General features: G+C 32.3%; 1 long non-coding RNA gene across 2 annotated transcripts in view; it reads right to left on the reverse strand.

The window, feature by feature from the left end:
* Positions 1-1,153: 1,153 nt before the first annotated feature.
* LOC150056880 (uncharacterized) overlaps positions 1,154-27,235 on the reverse strand; it is a 474,030-nt gene continuing 447,948 nt past the window's right edge. For both annotated transcript variants that reach the window (XR_016537005.1, XR_016537004.1), the window contains one exon: positions 1,154-1,260. This is a non-coding gene — a long non-coding RNA (uncharacterized LOC150056880). The remainder of the gene's footprint in view (positions 1,261-27,235) is intronic.

Here is a 27,235-nt window from a genome sequence, read left to right on the forward strand (position 1 = left end):
AAAGTGTTTCCTCCTATTTGAATAAACAATTCTACTGAGACTTTCTAAGACTATCTCTTATCTAAAAGGGAAGTTTTCATGTGGTAAGGCAGTATATTCAGTCTTCAGCACAAACATGCTAACAGCAAAATTCTAACCATTGACCTGCTCAGCTATTTTGATAAAGCATGTGAAAGATACAAAAATAAATAAATAAATTAAAGTGCAAAAACATCCAAAGCAGCAGAACATGTCCAATTTTCCTGTTCCGATCCTATTAGATTTCAAATAGACTAATATATTGAAAATTGCTATGAATTAATAATAGTAAAATATAAAGTCAAAATTAGAATAAAACAAAGTAATTCAACATTACAATGCTGAGAGAATGTATACAAACTCAAGATTGTTCATGTGACTGAAACCAAGTGTCAGAAAATGATTTCAGGAAAGAATTATACATTTATATTTTTTGTAACTTACTCATATGGATTATTTTGACTGGGTAGAAAGGGTGTGGAAATGAATCTCAGTAGATCTGTTTTCATGGCAGTCACATGCAAAATCCATCTTAATCTCTCTATTTAGCAAATGTGGATTTTGTCCAGTTTAAGAACATTTGGACTTAAAAGTGTTGACTTGTTGATTTGTCCCTTCAGGTTTACATTTTATGCTTCATTGCTGTGAAAGTCTTTTCAGGAAAAGACTGCCAAAAGTCCTTGGGCAATGATTTATTGAAGAAGTAAGAAAAGAAGAGAACAATCCTGCTTTTAGCACACTAGATAAATGAGGGTTCCATTTGTGCAAAGATTGCTTGGCATGTAAGAATAGGCTGCTGTGCAAAATCCTTAAGAGAAAATATCAAATACCACTCTAAAAATCTAGGTAATTTTAGACAAGTTATTTCATTTTTCTTTGCATTTTGGTTTTTAAATTTTCTATGATAATACTATAAGTATTTCTGGCAAATGTGAAGCAGACCATTTTATCAGACAATCTTGTGGAGGGAGAGAGAAGGAGAGAGAGAGAAAGAGAGAAAAAGAGAGAGAACAAAAAAAATCACAAAATAGAATGATTTATATATTTTTTTATTTAAGTGGTTTATTAGCTTCTTAGAAAATAAGAAAAATAACATAAGCATTTTATTTCAGATAAAGGAGGATGTTTGATACACTTAAACTTCTGTTTCCTCTTTGGTACTTCAAATAAAGCATGTGTGCCTCATTGATCATGTTTTCTTTATAGCACAACAGTATTGTGGAATATTGTGGGAAGGTAAACCTATAAGATTCAAAAAATACAAAATAGTAATATAGAAAATTATACATACACTGACTGAAACATATATATATATTTACATATATATGTATATAGCTATAATGTGGCTGAAATTAGCAAAACTAAAAGAAAATAACTTCTAAAGTTTTATAGATCCTATGAGTTTACGTAGTACACATGTTAATTAACTAATCAATTAATTAATTTGATATGATGGAAGTTTGAAATTAGAGCCTTTCCAGCACTTCTGCAAATGCTAACAAGCCTAGAATGTACAGATGTAAGGGATCTCTCTCAGTCTTCCTTTCATTATAATTTTTGCTTTGACATTCATTTGTAGTTTTTTTTTAAGTTGTGTTACTAAAACATACATAAGTATATATATGTTTCTAATTATGTTTATGAAAATGTGCTTGAGCTGAAAATTGATAATGGAAGTAATTGAAAGTGAATAAATATACGCAGTTGAAATTATGAAAAAGTTATGTTTCAATTTAAATATGAACCTATGTAGCTTTAAAATTGCTTGGAGATATATTTTAGGATATTCGAAAAGCATTTGGCAATAATTTAAGGCTCTTCATAAAAAAATTCAACACTTCTAAAACCATCATTTTAGGAAAATAGATTTTGCAATGTTTGAAAAAAATCCCATATTTGGATTAGGGTGGTGAGTTTTTGTTTTAATACTTTGCCTTTTAATAGCAATATTTGGTTGATTACACAAAAACTAACATATTTTCACTGGCTCAGTATGTACAGGAGATGGATTTTACAGCTATCCTCTATTTTTACATACAGTAATTTGACATTATTAAACATACAAATAAATTTCTTACTCATAATGTTTCCTTGACTAATACAATAAAATATAGTATCAACAATATTGTACTTCATTTCAAAAAATGCAACCTACTGGAAACCCATATTTCTGTGGTCATTTAATTTTTTGCTTAATATTTATTAATCTGAACATTATACTTCTTAATGAAAATTAAGCATGAAATATTTGTAATTCTGCTTCAGTCCATTTTTAATAATTATTTACTTTGTACCTTACCATGGCCTTAATCTGGAAGCACAAAAGTGGACAAAAAAGGTCAATTGTTGAAAAAACTCATTTCAATTCTTTTTTTTATTGCAGGGTTATATATAAAGGGGTTATAGATACTTTCATCAGGTAGTGGGTACATTACTTCTTGAACATTGATACCCCCTTCCCAGGGTTTTCTTCCACTTTTCCTCTCCCCACCGCTCCCAATCATCTTGCTTTTCTCCTTCTGTTCCCTGATTCAAATAAAAAATTAAATGCATATACAATATACCAGGCACCTTAAATCGAATTGTATACAATATTTATCATAGTTTGAACTCCTATAATTTTATATTAAGGTTCAGTTTGAAATGGACTTACATTAAATTATGAAGTAAATGAGAATACAGATTATATTAAGTGTTTTAGTGTTCATTGTGCTGGTCTTACATGTTTTACAATTATGTATATATTTCTCAAATTAATATATATTAAAACACATATAAGTAATAAAATAAGTTCTATGATCCCTTTTGATAAGGTTATTTATTTTCAATGCAACTGAGATAAAATTTAAAATCCAGCACATACTATAATATTAATTCAGTACTCTGCAGTCAACTTATTTACTGTGCTTACTGTTTCAAATAACAATTGTTCACAAAGTTATGTTTTGTAACATTTCTCCACCACACATGGAACAAATGAAACAATGGAAGTTTTAATTATGCTGCTATAGTTTATATGTATATATATAAATTTATGTAAATCAATATCCATCTATCTCTGTATCTCTTCAGATACGTATATATTGATATACATCTTGATATATCTATATGTATCTATAAATATATAGATAGATAAATATAAATATATTCCTAGAGAGATAAAAACAGATATTACATATCTATATACATATATCTATGTCTCTATAGATCTATAGATATATGTGTAGATAGGTATGTAGATAACTACATGTATATAACTGTCTATATCTATCTACACATATATCTACAGATCTATATATAGAGAGCTTTGTCTCTAACTATGCATAACTCTACATATAAATAGACCAATATCTCTATATCTATCTACAAATATATATGCATCTATCTCTATATAAAGCTAGCTAGCTAGATATTAATAGCCATATAGATATAGATGAATAGATAAAGACATAGAGATTTACACAATTTTGCACAATACAAAAAATACTTTTCATGGCAGGAGCATGGTCTAGTGGCAGTGTGTTCGCCAGCATGCATGAGGATCTGGGTTCAATTCCTCAATACATACACAAAAAGAAAGCTTTAAACAGTGCTATGGCTTGAGTGATAGAACTAGTCTTGAGAAAGCCCAAGAACAGTGCCCAGGCCCTGAGTTCAAGCTCCAGAATAGGCAAAAAATACAAAATAAAACTAAATAATAAATAAATAAATAGTTCTTTTAACATATTGCCCACAAATAAAATGTTCTGTTTTGTGATAAATCATGCTTATGCTGCTTGGCCTAAATGATCACTAAAAATCCAGGTTCAGCCGGATGCTATGCCTCACACCCGTAATCCTAGCTACTCAGGAGGCTGACATCTAAGGATAAAGGTTCAAAGCCAGCACCTGCACAAAAGAACCTGTGACTCTTATCTCCAGTTAGCTGATAGAAAATGTGAAGTGGGGCTTGGCTCAAGGGTAGGGTGGAGAGCTCAGGACACCACCCATGACCCACCAAAAAATACAAAAATCAAAGGTTCTATATTTCAATATTTCTCAATTATTAATTATAATTAGATTCCATACTGATTAGATCTGATTTATAACTTGTTTATGATGTTGAAAAATACTTCAACATACTTCTCAAATTTGAAGAAAGGTTTAGCACATACTCACTTATTTTTTGTTTTGTTTTGTTTTTTTGTTTTTGCCAGTCCTGGGCTTGAGCTCAGGGCCTGAGCACTGTCCTTGGACTTTCTCAAGGCTAGAGCTCTACCACTTGAGCCTCAGCACCACTTCTGGCTTTTTTCTATGTATGTGGTACCGAGGAATCGAACCCGGGTCTTCATGCATGCTAGTCAAGCACTTTAACCACTAGGCCAAACTCCCGGCCCACATACTCACTTATGTACACAAGAGTGAGCATGAGTGCACATACATGCCCGCACACATGCATGCACACACACTTCTTGCATCAACCATTTATATAGTGCCTTGACATATCCCAGGGGGAAATGACTCATTTCAATGCAAAAAATGAAAGAGAAATGGCATCTGATTCATTACAAGTTAGGCAGAATCTATATACACATTTTGGGGGTAAAAATATTACTTCGAAACTTAGTAAAGTCTGGCCTTCAATGTTCACTTTCCTTATGCCCTTTCCTTGCCCTGAACTCCCCAGTCAGTATAACCGCAGCAATCAAAGCCATGGGCTTTGTTTTTTCATCCTCTTGGGACATCTGTACCTGTAAACTGGTGTTAATTACGCTTACATCATAGATTCTTGAAGGAAATAAATGTTCATCCCTTCTCTGAATTGTAATTCAATGCTATGGCTCCGGCCAATAGCTTGTTTATTCTTTTTTTTTTTCACCAGATAGATGGTGCATTACTTCACATACATTGATTCCTTTTTTCATGTTTTGGTTCCATTCCCCCCTCCATGTCCCTCATCTTGTTTTCCCCCCTTCCCAATCCGATTTCAAATAACCAAAAGTGCATATGTACAATATATCAGATAACAGGGTGAAATACTGTATCCATATGAGATAACCAAGGGACAGCAAAAGAGATGAGAGATAACATAGTACATTAACTTATGTTCATGATTATGCTTACAGCTTGTTCTTGACCATTTGAGCCATACCTCTACTTCTGGCTGTTTTGCTAATTAACTGGAGATAAGAGTCTCCTGGATTTGAGGGTCCAAACGTCAGTCCTCAGATCACATCTCTTGAGTCACCAGTGCAATGGGCCAGGATGAATTTTCTTTTATGACTTGTCTCATTTAACTTCATGGTTTTTTCATAGAGATTGGTATACTCATTTTTGCACACAAGAAATCTAAGCTTCAGAAGTTCAGGAGAGTTTGTCAAAGATAACCGAACTTACAAGCAGTAGAACAAGAGTTTGCCTGGAGTTAAATAAGTCTGTTCAACTCTCAAACTCATCACACCCTTTCAGAACATATGAGCTGTGTTCTGGTCATTTCTTACAAAATGAACTATCTAAGATATAGAACCAACCAATATACTCCTCAGGAGATGATTGGAACAAGAAGATGTGGTACTTCTACAAAATGGAATTCTATGCTGCCATCAGAAAAAAATGGCATTGCCCCATTTGTAAGGAAATGGAAAGACTTGGAAAAAATAATTTTAAATAAAGTAAATAAGACCCAAAGGAACATAAGCTCCATGGTTTCCCTCATTTGTAATAATTAGTACACATTTGGATGCTACTAGCAGAGGATCACAATAGCTCAAAAGCTATGCACATAAGGCCATATGAGATGAGACTAAATGAAATGAACTCCAGGATATGGAAACAAGAGATTTATCTTTTCTAGAACAAAACCTAGACACATAAGACCATATAGTATGATGCTAAATGAAAGGACCTCCAGGATATAGAAACAAAAGCCATACAATGAGTGATTATTGTCATCACTTTTGCTGTCCCTTGTTTATCTCATATTGTTACAGCATTTCACCTTGTTATCTGATATATTGTATAAATGCTTATTTGGTTATTTGAAATAGGATAGGGAAGGGGGGAAAAAGATGAGGGGCATGGGTGGAGAAAGAGAAATGGGGACCAAGACATGACAAAGGGTATCAATGTTTGTGAAGTAATGCACCTTCTATCTGGTGAATATAATGTAACCCTTCTATTAATCACAATAAAATATATGGAAAAAAGAGGTTTATCTTTTTGATGATTGTTCTTAATGTGCTATGTTATTTCTTTTCTTTTTTCCCTTATGCTTAATCTCATGGAGTTACTATATCTTTGTTTGTTACCTGGTATATTGTATATTTGTTTACTTGAAATAGGGAAGGGAAAATGGGGAAACAAGATGATTGGCAGGGTGTGGGGGACGGAAACAGGGACAAAAACATGAGAAGTTGTATCAATGTGCAACACACTGAGTATCTATTTCTTCTTCCATTGTTGTCTTATGATTTATTATGCAGTCAGTCACAAAAATTAAACTCCATAGAAACTCGTTGGCACAAATCAGTCAATGCTCTTTCTTTTCCTATTCTAAAACTTAAGAACCTAAAAAGAAATCCAGAATAGACTGTCAAGATCCTTGGCAGTATTTTGTCTCAGGTTTTTCTAGTGAAGTAATTTTCCATGAACATTCTTAGAAAGAACATCTTTAATATCAGAAGAAAAAGTGTTAAATAAACATACAGAGATGGATAGGAATTTCAAATATATCCAAGGATGCCAGCAACACAATAACTGCAATCTTCAGTAGCTCAAGGCTAAAAAGTCTTACATTCCTTTTTACCCTAACTGATAGACTTCTGTTGATCTTAGCATGTTACGTAGCTATTTAAAAATGCCAACAGATGCAAAAGAATCAAAACAAGAAAGCTGTTTAAATGACAAAAAATGTATCTGAATGTTTGAATTTATTCTTTTTTATTTTATTGTCAGGATAATGAATAGAGGGGCTACAGTTACATTCTTCAGGTAGTGGGTGCATTATTTCTTGAGTATTGATACTTCTCATCTTTTTGTCCCCTAAAGGTAGATTTAAAAATCTAAAAAAAAAATCTAATAGGTATTATACCATATATTCTGTTTCAGTACCAATATAATAGCTTCCTAGAATTACTTGAGCTGAATGTGTATGATTTTGAAATAAGGTAGTCAGGCTTTACAATTAAATGAACTCTCTAGGAAGTTTCTATTTGGTACTAATCCAACAGTCTTGAGTTTCTCCTCAGATTGTCTAAACTTTGAACCAGCTTCTTTTTTTTTTTTTTCCAGAGCCAGGGACCAAACTCAGGGCCTTGCACTTGCCAGGCAAGGGCTCTTGTGCTGAGATAAATCCCCAGCCCCTGAACTAGCTTCTTTCTCACTCCAAGTCTCAGCCCTCCCTTTCCTCAAAGGTTTTACATTGAAGTTGTCTAATTTTTTTCTACTGTGTTGGAAATCTTCTTTCAGCTTATAGTTGCTGTTTCAATCCAGGAGTGTTTGAGAACTGAAAGATCTATCAGAATATTGCAATCAAGGAAATAGTGTGCCTCTCACTGTTTCTATGGACAAGAAAGAACCTAATGTCACTACTATAAATTAGTAAGAGAGTCTCGCAACCTCCCCTGTGATGGCCTCTGGTATTTTACTCACTAAATAAACCTGGTCCTTAAAATATATTTAAAAAGTTCTTTCATATTTGTTTTCATGGAAGGTACATTTATTTTCTCAGTTCGATCGCAATAGACTTGACCCCACTATTCACAAACTTCTATAAAAATGTAATTAACTACTTTATTTGTTCGGGTTCATTTTTTTCTTCAATAACATTTATTCCATTTTTTCTATTTCTCCTGCCCTTTTGTGTCCTTTTTATGAAATTCTAACTGCTCTTCAAGACATATACTGAAATCATTCCTCATAGGAGTGCTAGGAATTCAACTGAAATTTACATAGGAAGACAAAGGAAACTGCTCACTTTATTTTACAATATGTGTTGTACATTACATAGATATAATTGAAAACACAAATTTGTTCAATTCAAGCCGACTATTCTGTTATTTTAGATGTAATATCTATAATGGATTGGATTTCTTTTTTCCTCTATCTACCTGTTCAGTTGACAGGGATAGGGAGGGAAGAGGAGCAAGAATAAGAATGCTATGATATTTGTCTTGCTGAAGCATTTTTCAGTTGCTTAAAAGATGGAGAAGTCTATCATCCTCTCTCTCACCAAGCAACTTCCCTTCAAATGACTTTGTAAAGTCACTGAATATAGAACTCTGCTGAGCTGGGAATAAAAACATTGATGTCTGTAGAAAAGTGCTAAAGAACGTCGTGACATTTTGTGTCTGGCACTGCAAGTAAGTTTGCTTGTAAGAAAGTATATTATGTTATTCATCAGGAATCAAATGTTCTATTTTTCTTTAAGCTAAAATATATAATTATGGGCAGCAGTATACATGTATATCTCAAAAAGAATATATATAAGAGCTGGAGCTAAAAGGGATCTATTGTTTTTCTCTTTCACTCTGGGTCCTGACAAAAAAAAACAGGCCTAAAAGGAAAAACAATAATAATGTGAGCTGAAATCTGAAAATTAACGGTTGAAAGGAAAAAATAAAATTGCATTGTTTCAGCTATTATTAACTGACGCCCTTTTATATACATTTAGAATAAGTTCATATATGTCTATAAAAACCTTACTGTAGTTGTTTTACAGAAATAAATACATCAATTGGTTAAAAATTTCTCGATTCATCTAATATTGACATAAACTCTATTTTTATGTCTTCTCAATCTACCTATAATTTACTGTAAATGGCCCACTGTGCTACTGTTTTAGCCTTCTACTTTGTTCTCTCCACATCATTCAGTTGGATACTTGTAAGAGATTTAGAAATTGTATTTTTGACTTCCCTCTCCTTCTAAAACTACCTGCTACCTGGAACTAAAATTCAGTGAACTCAAAAACCTTTGTGGTTTCAGTAAGAAGTCATCGCCCTGCTCAAAGCCATTCAAACATGTTTTCTAAGGTTTCCAATATTTAATCCTAATCTAAAGCGCACTTGCATTCTAGGTTAAATCTTCTCCATTTACTTTATGATGTTTAAGTGTAATTATTTTTGGCTTTTGCCATCCATTGTTTATTTGTAAATTTATAGGCACATTCTAAATATTCACAGAAAGGAGGATATTCTTAGGAAAGATTCACAAAGGCATAATAGCTATATACATTTAATCAAATAAAATGATGTTTATCAAAATTACCTCCAAAAAATGGAAACAGTAGGTTTTCTGTTATTTTACTGTTCCACCCCAACCACCTTTGTCACTTTTTAAAAAAATATTTATACTTTTTGACTTGTATGCGAATTTATCTGTTTGGGGAGGGTAATGAGGAATACATAAATGGTGCAGAAAAGGGCTAACTAATTTAGCAATGATATTCACTAGATACTATGGTGAAAGTGAACTATATAACTATTTCAGATGGGAGTTAGGAGGGAAAATCAAGAAGAAGGAAGAGGTGACACCATTCAAAAAGAAATGTACTCATTACCTGACTCATGTAACTCTAACTCCTCTGTATATCACCTTTAAAATAATAATAATATTAATAATAATAATAATATATAATAGGCAAAAAATGATTATCTGAAATGACTGCTTTTACTTCCCACCATTAATTCTTCTGCTCATTGCAAATTCCATTGCTTGATTTTTCTGAGAAGCAGCTGCTGGTATTTCTCTTCCAGGGTCCCATTCATGATTTACTGTTTTAATTTTTTTAAGTCTTCTCAAATGTCTTTGGTTAGTATATTCTACAGGTAGAATGGACAAGTTTTCTAAGCCAACTATAACTGGGGTTTCTTTTTGTTTGTATAGAGAATTTTCAACCTGACATAATGGCATGGACAGAATATTCAAATTTTTCACTTCCTAGTTACATTTTCCACAAAATATTAAGAATAAATCTCACAGTGTCAGATGTGGCATAAATAGGTCAGGATGATTCTCTTATCTGTGACCTTCTCAGCCACTATCCTATCACTCCTCACTTAGTTCGTATACATCTAAATATTCCTGTATATTTAGAAAATAATCACTAATTCCTCTTACAAGGTTGGGGTCACTAACCTTCTCTTCCTCATGATCTATACTTTCTGTCAAGACTAGGACTGCTTGTATATTGAGGTATTTCAAAAAAGTGTCTTTGTTGCTTCTCTGGGCTATCTGTTGCTTCTCTGGGCTATCTGTGCATAGTTTTTACCAAGTAAGATAAGTAAATGAGACATCTAAACAGAATATAAATATAAATATTTAAAAGCTATTTTCTTCACACATATCAAACACTAAAAATAGCATATGAGTTCTTTTTGTCCATTTTTGAAGAAACAGTTATTATTTATCAGTATTGAAAATATTCTGCTACCCTTTGGACGATTGAATTTGTTTAACACATTCAATTAAGGAATTGATAAACAATTATTTAAATTACCTAATGTTTTAGATGAAATAATATTATAAGAGATTAATAGCAAGAATGTAGAGTTAGTAAGAATATTCTTGCATTTTATCTCATTTCTGTTGCTTCTTAAAAGTTTTGATTATTGAGAGGTCTACCTGACCTCTCAGCTAATATTAAGATTTGTAGAATTTACATATTAGCATATTCCTTCATCAATAAATCATTTTTTTATTTTTAAATTATTTCTTTGCCATGATAATCACTGTGTAAGGCATGCTTTAATGTTCAATTATATAAATAATTATCATTGGATTTAAATAAATCTAGTTTTCAAATAGTAATATTTTACTCCCACAGTCGTTCAGGATTGGCATGCCAATCAGATCAAATCTAATTTTCCCTCCTAAAAATATTGATTATAGGTTCTTATTGATTTTTAATTTTAAGAAGGAGCTAATTTTCTTTGATTTTCTCCTCTTCCTGAATTTACCCAATGCATCCCTCAAATTATTTTTGTTTAATCTGTTATTGGAATCATTGCCTTACTGTCAGAGGTATATTCACTATAAATCAAACTAAATGCAAGCCTCTAAGCTAATTATTTACTGGGGCTACGTTCTGGCTCCTGGATATTGAGTATTGATTCATTAAGGAACATTTAAATTTAGTTTCTACACATGAAATAGAGCCCTTGTAACTACTATATTAAATTAATATGATTAGTATTTTGCCAAATTTAGTAGTTCTAAAATATAACTGATACTACCAATTAATTTAGATGTCAATGGAAATTATGATTAATGCTAATAATATTTAAAATCCTCCTAGAAGATTGAAAATTATGGGCAAGTTTTCTTTTCTTTTCTTTTACTGTCAGGGTAATGTAATATGGGGATACAGTCACATTCATAAGGTAGTGAGTACATTATTTCTTTAAAATTGTTACCCCTTTCTATGTTTTTCTCTCACTTTCCTTCCTCCCATATCTCCCAAGTAGTAAAGTTAATTTTCAATATATTGTCTTGAGAACATCACTGTTGCACTGCTTCATCCTTTGTCCTTTGCCTCATTATCGTCTTTTTCTTCTTCCCTTACCTGATTCAAATAAACAAATAAATGTATATACAATACACTAGCTACCGAAGATACAGCAACAACAGGGCATTAATTCTAATCTAAGAAAAAAAATAAAGAGATAACTTTACATTGAACGTTAAAAACAACAACCACAAGAATAAATTTTTCTTTATATATCACTTTGAATAATAAAAAGTTCTTATGTAATAAAATGTTTTTTATAACTTATGTACAAAACCAAATGATTGGCATGTCATGTTGATTACAAATAAGCAGCATAATTTTAGTATGTCATCAGTATTCCATCAATGTTCCATCTGACTGGAACTTTCCAGAAATATCTTGCAAATCCTTAGGTTTTTATGGTAAAAATATGAAAATAAAAATTAACTTCAATTTTCTTTATATTCCCATCACATTCTCTCTATGATTTTAATGAGATTGTGAAATAATTTATCAATAATTTGAAGTTATATGAGAATAGTTACAGTATTAAGAAATAGGATTAAATAGGCAGAAATTCATAAAATGTAAATGGGAAAATTTACCTTCAAACATTAAGAAAATCTACATTTACAAGTTAATATATACAAACATGAGTTAAACCATAAAATTATTTTCACTTAAAATAAGGTGATAATGTATTCCTTTCAAGATTAGTCATACTTTGAACAGGTCAATTACATACATTTATTGAAGACCTTTTAAAAATAAAGCTTTCAGAAAGGACAAGATTGAGGTGACCAGACTCACCTCAATCCATAGGAAGAATCATCTCTCCCTTTCGCTAATTCATGTCGTATTATGTGACAAGCCAGATGAAGTGTTAGTGGCCACATGCTGGCTGAACAGCTGTACCAAATGAATTATAACCATATATCGAAAGCATCTTTGAGTAGAAACTTTTTAGAACTTTTTAATAAATGTAGAAAAGGGATTGTAAAATTACACAAGTGAATGCAATAGTGATTTCAGTTTAAATTTAGTGGTTTGTTTTTGATTGATACACTATTTTTTCTACATATCCACAATTTATATTTCTCTAAAATTTTGGATAAGCTCTAAACTAGCCAAAACACTAGGCTCAGACCACATTTTTTATCCAATAGGTCTATGACTTTACTGACTCTATGGAGGTCTGAATACAGCATTGTGAAACTAAGCGTAACCTTTACTGGTATCTTCTGTTTTTCCAAGACAGGCTAGATTTTTTTTATTAAATGTTAAATTTTCTTTCATCATCATTTGGTCAATATTTATATTAGAAATCCCACTAATACCATTGTTTTGCATCTTTTTATTGGACTGAGTCAAATACAAAATTAACATTAAGTATCATTGAAAAGCAGAATCCACTAGAGTGGTTTCTGAAATTTGGTTTTACCCTTGAGTTTGAGTACATTACTTAGATCAACTATTTATGAACATTAAATGTTATACAAAGATAAAAATACAATTTTTTGCTATAAAAATACAATTGTGCTTTCATTTCTAGACAGTGCCTTAGAAAGTGATGCTATTGCTCAAATATGAAGATGCACTGGGGAAATACACACACACACACACACACACACACACACACACACACACAGTAACCCAAGTGGAGATAATATACAGAATAAAACACTTCAATTGCATGAAATGGGGACAAAAACATGAGAAGGGGTATCGATGTGTGAGAAGTAATGCACCTACTACCTTATGAACATAATTGTAACCCCTCTAGACATTATCCCAACAGAAAAAAAAAAAACAACCCAGAATTGGGCCAGGTCATTCTTTCTTATGGCAGCATACAATTCCATTGTGTATAAGTAGCACATCTTCTTGATCCATTCATGTACTGAGAGGCATCTGGGTTAGTCTGACATCTTAGCTATGGTAAATAATGCTGCAATGAACATCATTGCTCTAGTAGCTTTAGTATGCCCTTGTTTCTGGACAATTGTGTAAATGCACAAGAGTGGGATTCCTGGGTCATAGGGGAGCTGTATGTTTTGTGTTTTGAGAAAAACACCACACTGCTGTAAACAGTTGTTGAACAAATTTACACTCCCATGAGCAGTGTAGTAGCAATCTCTCACATCCCTACCAGTATCTCTTATTAGATTTCTTGATAATGGCCATTCCAACTGGTGTGAAATGGATTCTCAAAGTTGTTTTTGATTTGTTTTTCTTTTATGGCTAGAGATGTCAAGCATTTCTTCATGTGTCTATTGTTCATCCTTATTTCCACTCAGAGAAGTCTCTTTCTGTAGTTAGCCCATCTTTCAATGGGATGGTTGTTTCTTTAAAGATTAGTTCTGGAGAGATTCAATTTTTTGAGTTATAGATAGATTTTAGATATGAGGCTTTTGTCTGTTGTAATGTTAGTGAAGATCTTCTCCCACTCTGTGGGATTTCTGTTTAACTTGCTAGCTATGTCCTTTGCCATACAGAAGCTCTGCTGTTTAATGCAATCCCATTTGTCCAAACTGTCTTGAATACATTGTGTTTCTGGCCTTTATTAAGAAACTTTCCACCTGTGCCAAAGTGCCCTAGTGTACTCCTTTTCCTTCCTGTGAATTTTGAAGGTAACTGCTTTTACCTCAAAGTCTTTGATCCATTTAAAATTAATTTTGGTACAAGGTGATATATAAGTATCCAACTTTGCATTGCTAGAGGTGTTTAACCAATTTTTGCAGCACCACTTGTGAAGAGGCTGTCTTTCTTCCATTCTGTTTTTGGCTCCTTATCAAAGATTAGAAGATGGTCACAGGTCTGTGGGTTAATTCCTAAGTCTTCAGTTCTATTCCATTGGTCATCAGGCCTGATTTTGTGCGAGTAATTTACTGTTTTTTTTTTTATTACTAGAGCTCTGTAATACAGTCTGAAATTTGGTATTGATATTCCTCCAGGACTATTCATTCTGCTAAGGGTTGTTTTTGCTATACAGGGACTTTTATTACTCCTTGTGAATTTTTGTTTTCCTTCCTTTAATTTTTTTAAATGATGCTGGGATATTGATGGACATTGCATTGAAGGTGTAGATAGCCTTTGGCAGGATTGCCATTTTCACGATGTTAATTCTCCCTAATCAGGAGTATGGGAGGCTTTTCCATTTCATTAGTTTAACTTGGTTTTTCAGGTTTCTAAAGTTTACAGTGTAGAAGTCCTTTGCATCCTAGTGTAAGTTAATTCCTAAATATTTCTTTTTGAGACTATTGCAAAAAAGAGCTGCTTTCCTGATTTCAACCTCACTCCTTTCATTGTAGCATAAGGAAAGTCATTGATTTCTGTACTCAATAAATTTTTTTTCCTTCTTAAGTCCTGTTGCATTAACACTGGACATAGAATATAATTTTTGAGACAATCTAAGCTAGTGATTATTTCCTCCAGAAAAATTCTCATCCTATCATCTCACAAAGACAACACACGTTTTTGTATTTAACGTTATTTACTTTGGTTGTTGTTTGGGGCTAAACCAGAAAACTGCCTTCATATTTGATTGTATTCACTGTTGATTTGAATATTATATTACTGAAGACAGTATAAATTCTGTGCTTTCTATTTTAAATTTGATGACATTCTATAACAATTTAATTGTAGGTATTAGGGGATCAAACTCAAAACAACACATAAAATTTTTACTAATACATGGGGTATCACTTCTTTGTGATGCAGAAGTGTGGTGAGTTCTTGTTTTCTGGTAGTATAGAAATAAAATCAGGAACAGTGAGAACACTTGAAACAGTTTACTTAGTACAAAGGAAGTAAAAATGACTCACAAGAGTAAACATTGGAACAAAGTAACTGACTATGGTCAGGGACTGGCTATTTGTATTGTCCCTCCCCATCTGTTTCTTTTCCCATTTGTCAGTTTGTCAGATGGTAGTTGGTGTGTTTGAAACAACCAAGACCCTCCTCTGTGCGGTAAACTCAGGAAAGTGCCTGTGTAAATGTATTTGTATATATACATATACGTGTAAGCATATACATGTTAATCATATGCACATATGTTTACATATATTAGGAAGCAATTTAATTTAACAATTTAAATAAGGTAAACTGAGATAACAACTTGATCCTTAAGCTTTTTGGTAAAACTTGTTTAAAAATAATCTAGTAATTTTTCTCTATATTGAAATCTCTCTAAAAATACTTCTTCATCCTTTATTAATTTAACCATCAGAATGAAAAACTGAGTCATAAAAATCCCTTTAATAAAATGTGGACATGAGAATCAGTTGAGTCCAAAGTACAAGATTCTATAATTAAATATGAAATATTAAGATAAGTTGTTCTCAAAAATTTTATTCTGGGTAATGATATCAATTTTAGCAAAAATTTAAAAATTAGGTGATGAAATGACTCTCAAGTTTCATGATCCATATTTAGCTTAATTTTCAATACCAAAATATTCCTTCTCTAATAGATTTCTTCTTACAATGAGGATTATGTCCAACCAGGTACCCATAACTATACAGAATGTAAAAAATGAAATTTGCTCATCTCTACTACTGTAATATATATATATGCATATACAAACACATATATATATTAAGGAGGAAATATTTTAAGGTGAATTATATAGTTATATCAATAACAAAAGTTATATTAAGTCTGTCACTAAGCTGAATTGTCTTCTAGTCATTTAAATCATAGGGATTTCATCACATATCAAAACAGTCAACTCCCATTCATATATATATGAAATATTATGTTATTTATAATCAAGTAATATGAATTTCATACAGTCAATGCATAAAACCTAGTTATTATTTTTTAATCTTTTTCTCTTCTTTCCTTTATTTCTAGCTTGAAGCAGATGTGAGAGGGCATTATAAAGCACTTTGTCAATGAACTAAAACTTTTGGAAATGTCAAGTTGAAGCTTGAATGAAAATGTAGATTGTATAAGTGAAACAGGGGGATAAACGTCTAGATTAACCTATAGAGAACAGAAGATAAGAGAATTTTATCAAAATAACAAAAAATTACACTAAGTGTTAGAATTCCATGAACATGAATTAAAGTCTGTTTTTTTCTATTCAAAATGAAAAAACTTTTGTGAGGGTGATATATAGAGGGATTACAGTTCCATTCATAAGGTAGTGGTGAGTACAGTATTTTTTTTTGTCAGTCATGGAGCTTGAAACCCTTTGAGCCCAGCGCCATATTCCATTTTTATAGTGGTTAATCGGAGGGTCACAGATTTTTTAGTGTCCTGGCTGGCTTTGAACCACGATCCTCAGATCTCAGCCTCCTGAGTAGCCAGGATTACAGGCATGAGCCATGTCGACAAACGCATTATTTCTTGAACACTGTTCCCCCTTTCCATATTTTCCTTCCACTCTCATTTTTCCCACCACTCCAAAGTTTTAAAGTTCAGTTCCAACATATTGTCTTGTGAATATTGTTATTACATTGGCACACCCTTGGTCCTTTGTCTCATCATCTGGTTCATCCCCTTCTCTTCTCAAATTCAAATAAACAAATAAATGTATATATAATGCACCACATACCAAGGTTAGATAAAGCAACAAAAGGGATATTTATTTAGCTTATAGTTCTGAAAGTTCAAGAAGATATTGTTAATTCTGCTTATGTCTGATAACAGCCTTGTGGTAAATGCAATCTGAAGGGTGGATTTACAGAAAAAATAACTTGTCACATCAAGGAGTAGATGTGGAAGACAAATCTCTGAGACCTAACACAACTGCAGAAGCTAGTCATGAACCCCAGCATACACGTTACATCATTGGACTAAAACACTTCACATTTTTCACCTCTTTTGAATAATACCAAATTAAACACTAGTACTAGTTTCTAAATCTTTAAGAAATAAACTACATGCAATGGAGTACCAAAATCATCATCTATTTTCTCAGAGTGTGCTGTTTCATGTATACAGAAAAGCATTCTACTTTGACCAATTTGTCTTTTCATCAATATTTGACAATTTTGTGTCTTATTTTAAATATATTTCACTTTGATATTAGTATAAGAACTCTAATACTTTTGCTATTTGCACTATTTTTAATCCATTTTCTTTAGGAACTTTAAATATTTGAATATAGCATGGATTTTTTGTAGCCAACCAAAAACTGCATGTATTTATCAAGTCATTTTGGTAAACAGTGCCCCATTTGTTCTTTTCAAGAGCCTGTCTATTTTCATTTTTACTAGCTATGTTATATATGTTATTTTTACTAGCATCCATAGTAATATGGATCTCTTTGGGTATATACTTTTTAAACATTAATTGAAATAGAGAAATATGAGTTTCATAGGATGTGAGAAATTGAGACTGTTTTGCAAACATGTCAAAATTTCCTTAATCCCTTCTCACTTTTCTTCATCAACTTTTTCACTCTATTTCTTAGAAAGGTAATACCAATATTTTAATGTTCTCAGATCTTTTAAAATATGTTCATTGGCTATCTTTTTTTAATTTCTCTATGTTTTCTTATCCATTTTCAACTCAAAATATTCATATATATTTTCATATTTTTGTCTTTATTGGTAGTCTAATTTTGAATATATATATATGTATGTATCTATTCTTGTTTTCCATTATCTAATAGTTTCTATTATCTAATAGTTTATTTCTTATTTTGTTGTCAGAATAATGTGTAGAAAGTTTACAGTTACATTCGTTAAGTAGGTGCACTACTTCTCCCACACTGATACCACTTCTCATGTTTTTATTCGCGTTTCCCTCCCCACCCAATCATCTTGTTTCCCCCCTCTTCCCTTCCCTATTTCAAATAAACAGGTAAGTTTATATACAATATACTAGGTAACAAATCCAGATACAGTAACAACATGAGATCAATAATAAGGGCAAAAAAAGAGAAAAGAAGTAACATAGTGAATATTAAGAACAACAATCACACAAGGTAAAATTCCTGTTTCCATATCCTAGTATTCATTTCATTTAGTCTCATCCTATATGACCTTATATATATAGGTTTTGAGCTATTGTAATCTTCTGCTAGGAGAGTCCTAGATGTTTACTAAATTTTACAAATGAGGGAAAGCATTGAGCTTAAGTTCCTTTGGGTCTGGCTTGCTTCACTTAATATGATTTTTTTTCCAAGTCTTTCCATTTCCTTATGATTGGGGAGATGTCATTCTTTTTGATGACAACATAGAATTCCATTGTGTACAAGTACTTCATTTTCTTGATCCAGTCATCTACTGAGGGGCATCTGGGTTTGTTTCATATCTTAGCTATGCTAAATAATGCTGTTTAATGTAATCACATTGGTTGCATCGTTGTCTAAACTACTGGAAGGATAAGTCTGTCAATTTCTTTGCTGTAATTGAAATTTTTTTCTATTTTTTTGTATCACATGTGATTCTTTTCGAAACTTCAATATTTCAATATCAAATGTGGTCATTCTGAAAAGCAAAATGTAACTTGTTTTTCATGTGCTGCCTCATTGAACTCTAGGAATGAAGTCATCTGTTTGTAATTAATTTTTCTAGCCTTTATTTAGAAAGGATGTATTCATTGTCTTGTTTGGTCAATGTGTAATCTGTTCACTTACCATAGATATAGCAGCATTTTGACAAATGTTTTCTAAGTATCATGTACATGTTAAAGTTTTCTCCTTCTTCACTCAATGTTTATGTCTGTTTTATAGTTGGAGTATTCTTCAGAAAGATTAATTGAAACACCATGGTTCTGTAAATGTGCTTTCTCTTAATTTCCCTTGAAGTAATGGGACTTTCTGGCTATTTACTTTGCTATATTTATGAATGCATCATGTATTAATAAGTATACTGCAGAAAATGCTTAGGATAAAAATACATAGGAAACTTTGTTCATTTTGTTTGGGCTGATTATAATTATTAGATAGGATATGTTATTGTGATGAAAATATTAGAAAAGAAGTGAAAAGAGGATAAAATGAAAAATGTCAAAATAGATGTTGCCCCTGAAAATAGAATGCAGACATTAAGATACATCTCTGTAATTCAATTGCTTTTTTTAGCATCAGGTCATTCTGAAGATTATGCTATATTTATATGAAAAGAAAACTTCTCAACTTATAAATATTTCTAATCATTAATATACTTTACCACATTTGGAAGAAAATGTAATTCCTAAGAACTTGAATATTTTCAAGTTCAATCATAATTATTCTAGTTATTCACAGTCCTTTCCCTATATTTCTAATTTGTTCTCTGAACATTGTTCCATCATTCACAGAATATCATCAAACCTCCTCAAATTTACTTATATTAACACATTTTCCTAATACTGTTTGGGGAAATTTTCTCTTTTATGTTCCCCCTGTTACATAACAAATAATTATGAGTACAGGTACTGATATTTAATTCATTCAAAATGTATGCTCAATCTCAGCTGCACCATTGTTTTATTCCTGCACGCTCATCTGAAATTTTATGCACTTCTTCATTGTTGTTTTTCCATGTATATATGATTGAATAGTACAAATTATTCCTTGAATATTTTCTTGGAATTTATTCTACTTCTTAAGAGTTTGTCACCCATGAAATATATTTTATTGTTTTCAGTTTCCTTTATCAAAATAGCTTTCTGTTAGATATTTTGTGAAAATTTCCTTAATCAAAAAAGCTTTTTGTTAGATACTTTTGTGAAAATGTCAATATGTAATTTGCAGTCCAAATGAGGAAGGTAGGTATTATTTGGTCACTTCACTATTTTGAGAATTACAGACTTGAATACCTAGTTCAAATCATTTTTTAATGGTGAAGATTGCTGGTAAGCTTCCTCCTTGAACTGCTCTATAGTCACAAGTGAAAAAGTTTTATTTCCCCTAGATGCTGGAATCATTAAAATAAAAAAAGCAAAACTCTTCTTGTAGAATTACCCAGAGAATATCATGTATGATAACATTAATAATGATTATTACACAGGCTTTCTTTTATAAAATTCTACTGTTTTAGTCATGTTGATACTAATAAAAATCCACACAGTCTTTGGAGAAATACATTTTAAAAAATTGTATTCATTGAGATATTTTCTATGAAATGAGACTTCTCATTAGTATACATTATTCAAACTTCAGAAATAATTATCTTACTAAGACCACCACTAGGGTGAGGTTCAGAAAATATCATGAGAGGGTATATGATATCATTATACATGTTGCCAACCTTACAATTTTCTAATTCTGGTTAGTTCACATTTTATTTGACATGTAGTCCTGCATAACAATATTATCTGAAAATTCTCTTCAGAGATATGTTATCCTTTGTTAATTGAGAAATATTCATAAGTTTCAACCTAGAAAACCTTATTAAAGCAATAGGCAGCTAAAATAAGTTTTTTACTTGGAGCACACTACTTTTGAAATGAATCAGCAGATTTAAAAAATGTAATAAACTTTAAAAAAGCAACTTGTAAGAATATCTCTAGGATTTTAGAACCTGCTTGGATTGTGCATTTATGAATTGTATGTATACAGGGAACAAGCCAGCCACAGCACATACTGCAGAGAGAGAATTCCCAAAGGAACACAGAAGGAGGTGAATGCAAAACAACATTACATGACCAAATAGGAATTTGTCACTCAGATTAGAAGAGAAAATGAACATCATGGCATCGTTTGATCTCACAAATTACGTTTCTGTATATAATTCATTTGAAGGTTATATCTTCTAATGTTTTACAAATGACTTTAGAGAAAGGCTGAAAAAGGTCACGATAATAAAAATGAGTGATTCAAAGGTCAAGTATCAAAGTTGTAACATTAGGCAACTGAAATATCCTTAAATCAAACTTTATCCTCAGTCTCTCTGTTTTTCTCTCTGTCTGTTTCTCCTCCGTGTGTGTGTGTGTGTGTGTGTGTGTGTGTGTGTGTGTGTGTGTATCTGTGTGTGATCACGGCATTTTACTTTTGCTGCCACACTTCCAGTTTGATTTTTAACTGGTGGTAGTCTTCAGGCCATTTTTACCAAGACTTGCTTTAAATTTCAGTCCTCAGTTCTACACCTTCTGAGTGGTTAGGACAACAATATGAGCCACCAATGCTGAGATCAAAATTTAAAATAAATTCTTTTAGAAATACACATCAAAACAATTCCACCTCACTCCAGTTAGAATGGTCATGATCAAGAAATCTAATAACAACAGAGGATGGAGGGGATGTGGCCAGGAGGGATCACTACTATACTGTTGGGGGAGTGCAAACTCATTCAACCACTATGGAAAGCAGTATGGCAGTTCCTCAAAAGACTAAATATAGAACTCCCCTATGACCCAGCAATTCCACTACTTGAAATTTACCCAATTGTCCAGAAACAAGAACATACTAAATCCACTAGCACAACGATGTTCACTGCAGCAGTATTTACCATAGTTTAGATATGGAATCAACCCAGATGCCCCTCAGTTGATGAGTAGATCAACAAGATGTGGTATTTTTACACAATGGGATTCTATGCTGCTGTCAGAAAGAACAACATTGCCCCATTTGTAAGGAAATGGAAAAGCTTATTAAAAAAATCATATTAAGTGAAGTAAGCCAGACTCAAAGGAACATGGGCTCAATGGTTTCCTTCTTTTGTCATAATCAGTAGAAACCCTGGCCTCTCCTAGCAGAGATTTACAATAGAACAAAACCTAGATACGTAAGGCCATATAGTATGACACTATATCAAAGGACTTCCAGGACATAGAAACAAAAGCCATATAATGAATGATTGTTGTCCTTAATGTCCTATGTTATCTCTCATCTCCTTTGCTGTCTCTTGGCTATCTCATATTGTTACAATATTTCACCTTGTTATTTGATATATTGGATATTTGCGTATTTGGTTATTTGAAGTCGGATAGGGAAGGGAAGAAAACAAGATGAGGGGCGGGGGTGGAGGGAGGGAAAGCGGGACCAAGACATACGAAAGTGTATCAACGTATGTTAAGTAATGCACCTTCTTTCTAGTGAATATAATGTAACCCTTCTATTAATCACAATAAAAAATATATGGAAAAAATTCTTTTAAAAGAATGTCATAGTATTTATGCTAAATGAAAGGACCTCTAGGATATAGAAACAAAAGCCATATAATGAGTGATTGTTGTCCTTAACATACTATGTTATCTCTCATCTCTTTTGCTATCCCTTGATTATCTCACATTGTTACAATATCTTACTCTGTTATCTGATATATTGGATATATTTGCATTTGGTTATTTGAAATTGGATAGGGAAGGGGGAAAACAAGATGAGGGGTGGGGTGGGGGGAGGGAAATGGGGACCAAGACATGAGAAAGGGTATCAATGTATGTGAATTAATGTACCTTCTGCCTGGCAAATATCATGTAACCCTTCTATTCATTACAATAAAAATATATGAAAAAAAAGAATGTCATAGTATTGGAAATATAAACACAGCTACATAGACATAAAATTTATGGCTATAGACATAATGTTTTATTGCATAGATTAATATGTATCTATGACATACAAACCCTCAGCCTAATTTTAATCATGTTCAAAAATCTAAATGCCAGTGGTTGTATGTAGAGTTTCCCTTCTTGAGTACTTGTTTGTTAAACACATCATTTGAAATAGATGTAGAAATCAATGTTAATAATTCTTTAAATAAAAAATAAAATAAAAATAAAAGAGTGTTATGATTCTTATAGAAAGAAATGGAAACAAAGAGTTTTTTGTTTTTTGGTTTTTTTTGTCTGTTGTGAGGGCTTGAAATCTGGGCCTGGGCTTTATCCCTTAGCTCTTCAGTTCAAGGCTATTGCTCTGCCACTGAGCCACAGCACCACTTCCAGTATTCCAGTGGTTAATTTGAGATAATACTCTCCTGGTCTTTTGTGCCCAGGCTGTCCTTGAACCATAATCCTCAGATCTCTGCTTCCTGAGTAGCTAGAATTACAGGCATAAGCCTTTAAAAAGCTTTAAGAGTTCTTTTTTTTTTATTTCATATTTTACAGTTCTTTATATTTTTCTTTACTTTCTGTTTTTCACCTTGTATCTCTGTTCTTTTGGGTGGGTACCTTTTGCCTTATACATAAACATGTGATTTGGAGAGGAGAAAGGAAAGCAAGCACAAAAACGGTGTGACAAAAGTGAACTAATTCAACAGTGATACTTACTAGACACTATGTTGACACTGAACTATACAGCTTGGGGCCACAAGGGCTGGAAAGAAAAAATATTGGGAGAAAATGGAGTAGGTGACACTGTTCAAAAAGAAATATAGTCCCTTGGTTATCTCATATTGTTACAGTATCTCACTCTGTTACCTGATATATAAGATATATTTGTATTTGGTTATTTGAAATTGGATAGGGAAGGGAGGAAAACAAGATGAGGGGTGGGGGTTGGGGGAAGGGAAATGGGGACCAAGACATGTGAAAGGGTATCAATGTATATGAATTAATGCACCTTCTATCTGGCAAATATCATGTAACCCTTCTATTAATTACAATAAAAATATATGAAAAAAAGAAATATAGTCATTATCTGACTCATGCTGCCATAATCCCTTTCTACAATATTTAAAAAAAAAGAAAAAGAAAATAAAAACCAATAAAAGTTATTACTTTTCTTAAAAATTGTTAAATAACATGGGTAAAATAATATATATCCTTCAATGAAGTGTTAAAAACTTCTTACCATATACATGATTCAACTAATATCTATTTTCCTCCCTTAAAGTTCAGGATTCTTGAGATGGTAGATTTAATTACCAACTAAAATCTAAAATCCAAGCATTATAATACTAGAATCCATAAACTGAAGAAAATGCATGGAACTGGAAAAATTCTGTTTAATCTACTTTTTCTTTTTGTTTCTTATTCTTTCTTTCCTTCCTTCCTTTCTTTCTTTCTTTCTTTCTTTCTTTCTTTCTTTCTTTCTTTCTTTCTTTCTTTCTTTCTTTTTTGTCGGTCATGGAGCTTAAACGCTGGGCCTGGTCACTGTCCCTGAGCTCTTCAGCTCCAGGCTAGCACTCTACCACTTCAGCCAACAGGAGCCTATTCCAGCTTTCTGGTGGTTAATTGGAGATATTAGTTTCATGGACTTTTGTGCACGGGCTAGCTTTGATCTTTGATCCTCAGATCTCAGTCTCTTGAGTAGGTAGAATTACAGGTGTGAGCCACCAGAGCACAGCTTGATCTACTTTTCTATGCCAATTTATAAAGGGAAAGTTCCTAACAGCTATAGCTTCCATTATATGGATTTAACATTTCAGTATGGATTCTCACTGAAGTAAAATGATTATTATACTTATGATTCCAGGTCTGTTCTTGTATCATTTTCCTAATTTTGTTGGTAGTACATCTTCCGATCTAGTATCCATGATTTATTACTGCCTTGAGTTAAACAGAGAGCTAGCTGTCTTTTCCACCCAAAATATTTACATTGAAATATGAATCATTTCTCTTTGAGAATAATGTGAAAATATAATATTGTATTATTTTAATTTTCCAGAGTCAGTACTGATCTTCTCTGTGGAATAAAACCATCCCATTACTCATTTGTGTGTGGATTTAAGTGCATCTAGATATTATGTCTACCTACAATAGGCAAAGTGTCATATACATGGATGGAGTGGAATTCTTGGATAATACTTTGAACAACTTTCTTTCTTTTTTTTACATTTTTGCAAACTTTAATATTCATTAAAGGAAAAACATTCCATTTCTTAATAGTTATGATACAAGTAGCAAGGATATAATAACCAATATAAACTGGAAAAGAACAACTTTCTTGAGTATCTCTTTGAAGGTGCCCAGTGATAGATTTATTACTTTTCTTTTAATTCTTTCGAGATTTGAACTCAGAGCTCAAATGCTGTCTCCAAACTTTCTTTTGCTCAAGGCTAGTGCTCTTCCACTTGAGTCACATCTACACTTTCAGCTAGTTGAAGATTGTTTATTCACAGATTTTTCTTGCCTGATCTGGCTTTGAACCAAGGTCCTCAGAAGACAGCCTTCTGAGTAACTAAATTTAGAATTGTAAGATATAGATGTCATAAATTATCAAAACTATACTGCATATTTCCAAAACAAAAAAATATTTTATCAAGAAGACTGTATTATTTCCCAGATGATGAATAGATCAATAAAAAGCAGACTCAGCAAAATAAGTTAATCTGAGAGAGATGAAGGGTATATGTTTTCTGCTATATGTGGAAGATGTATGTCTAAAATACAGTCTGTGGTCAGGATAAGGTACTCACTCCCATTTGGATAAGCTGGTGAAAAAATAATTTAGCTGAGAATATAGTTTTAAGAAGCTGGATTGATAGCAATATAAACAGAGGTTAATGATAAAAAATAATGGTTAAATATGATTTGCTTGAACTCAGTCTGGGTGCTGTCCCTGAGCTCTTCAGCTCAAGCCTACCACCCTACCCCTGGGCCTGGGCATTGTCCCTGAGCTCTTCAGCTCAAGGCTACCGTCCTACCCTTGAGCCAAGTCCCACTTCCTGTTTTCTGGAAGTTAATTGGAGTCTCAAGTCCTTTTATTTTGAATTTTTTTTAAATCAATAGAGCGCGAAGTAAGTCAATGATTCTATTAGCTCATCTGATATGAAATTCCTATCTACTTGTGTATTATTATATTATTATTATTGAGAGAAATATCTCCTATCAAGATTAGCACAATGACTAGCATCAGAAAGATAGTGTGTAAGACAAAATTTTATGCATTTTCTTTATGAGACATTCATCTGTTTTTGGAGACTTTTAATCAGTCCTTCCTATTTCCAATGCCAAATAAACCTATCTTCCCAGATTGCACGAGGAACCATAAGTAGAAAAGTTCTTAGGGTATTTTATGATGGAAAATCATTTCAGCATTCAGCTTTTGAGATAACCCAATTGCATAGAATGATGAACTATATCTTAGTGTCATAGTTAACGCCCATGAAGTTATCTATATGCACTGTGTCAAATATCTCTCCTCTTATCACTTCAAATAGGCTTTCCCTGTCACCACTCCACTGACACAGTGTTTATCAAGGTTATCAGTCATATCCATTGTTGTTAAATACAATTGCCACATCTCAACTCTTGTTCTTGCTTGACATGTCAGTGCCATTTAACATCACTAATAATGCTTTACTTGAATTCCAAGGAGCCTTATTATTAGCTTTTTCCTTCCTTCTCATTTCTCTTAGCCTTCTTCTTGTGTTCCTATGCTATTTCTTCCTAATTACCATGACTTATAAATGCTGGAGTACTTTGGAACTTGATTTTTAGATCATATTTCTTTCTATTACTATTTTCTAAATATTCTTTATTCTGTATTTTAATCTGTGATTCACTTTTATTTATGTGATTCAATTCAGGGGATATCCAAACACACATTTAGTACCTCTTCCTAATTATAGATATGTATAAATCTAACTCAACACATAAGATTACAAACATATACATATATATATACACCAAGCATTTAAATTTTGTTATATTAAAAAGCTAGCTTATTTTATTTCTCCCAGAAGTTCCTTTCTACAAAGTCTTGTCTTGCTATCTTCATTAACAGCAACACCAATCTTTTACTAAGTAGCTCAAAATAGCATCTTTGTCTGCTTTTGTTCTTCACTTCCAAACAGAATCTATTCATTCTGTTTATGTCATTTTTAAAGTCCTTCCTTCCTTTCTTCTTTCTCTCTTCCTTCCTTCTTTCCTTCCCCCTTCTTTTGAATAAAAATAAGTGAATTTATTTCATACTCAAAATAAAACAGA

The sequence above is a fragment of the Megascapheus bottae genome, chromosome 11 (assembly GCF_031878675.1).
Source record: "Megascapheus bottae isolate mThoBot1 chromosome 11, mThoBot2.hap1, whole genome shotgun sequence".
NCBI lineage: Eukaryota > Metazoa > Chordata > Mammalia > Rodentia > Geomyidae > Megascapheus > Megascapheus bottae.